At 40.3% G+C, this 362-nt stretch overlaps 1 protein-coding gene across 1 annotated transcript in view; it reads left to right on the top strand.

Moving 5' to 3' along the window:
• The window catches only part of LOC106690085 (uncharacterized), a gene marked incomplete at its 5' end in the record, with an annotated part of 33,141 nt that overhangs the window by 24,197 nt on the left and 8,582 nt on the right, over positions 1 to 362 (top strand).

The following is a 362-nucleotide window of genomic DNA, read 5'->3' as shown; positions in this document are numbered from 1 at the left end:
TTGATGCGTCGGATATCGCGAAGCGTTACAAAACCTGAATTATATAATAATAATAATGAAGGCCTAACGAACTCAAAGGTTCGATGCCGATACCACTAAACGCTCTCTGCATACATCCTTCCCGTGATGCCCCTCCAAACCCAATTCCACTAAATCTGTTTTAACGTAATCCTCCTATCTACGTTTCGGTCTACCCCTCGGACGTTTCAGTGTTTATAAACATTTTAGGGATCCGCTCGTTACTAAGCCCCACAAATTTACATGTCCATCTTATACGCAGCAATGCTATAACTTGAATTATATTTACCAGTCCGAATATTTTGCGTAATACTTTATTTTCGAAAACCCTAAGGCGCTGTTCA

This window comes from Halyomorpha halys, unplaced genomic scaffold (genome assembly GCF_000696795.3).
Source record: "Halyomorpha halys isolate HHAL.00 unplaced genomic scaffold, Hhal_1.1 Scaffold1572.1, whole genome shotgun sequence".
NCBI classification, from domain to species: domain Eukaryota; kingdom Metazoa; phylum Arthropoda; class Insecta; order Hemiptera; family Pentatomidae; genus Halyomorpha; species Halyomorpha halys.
Note: the sequence above shows the minus strand (reverse complement) of the source record. Positions and strands in the feature narration are given on the sequence as shown.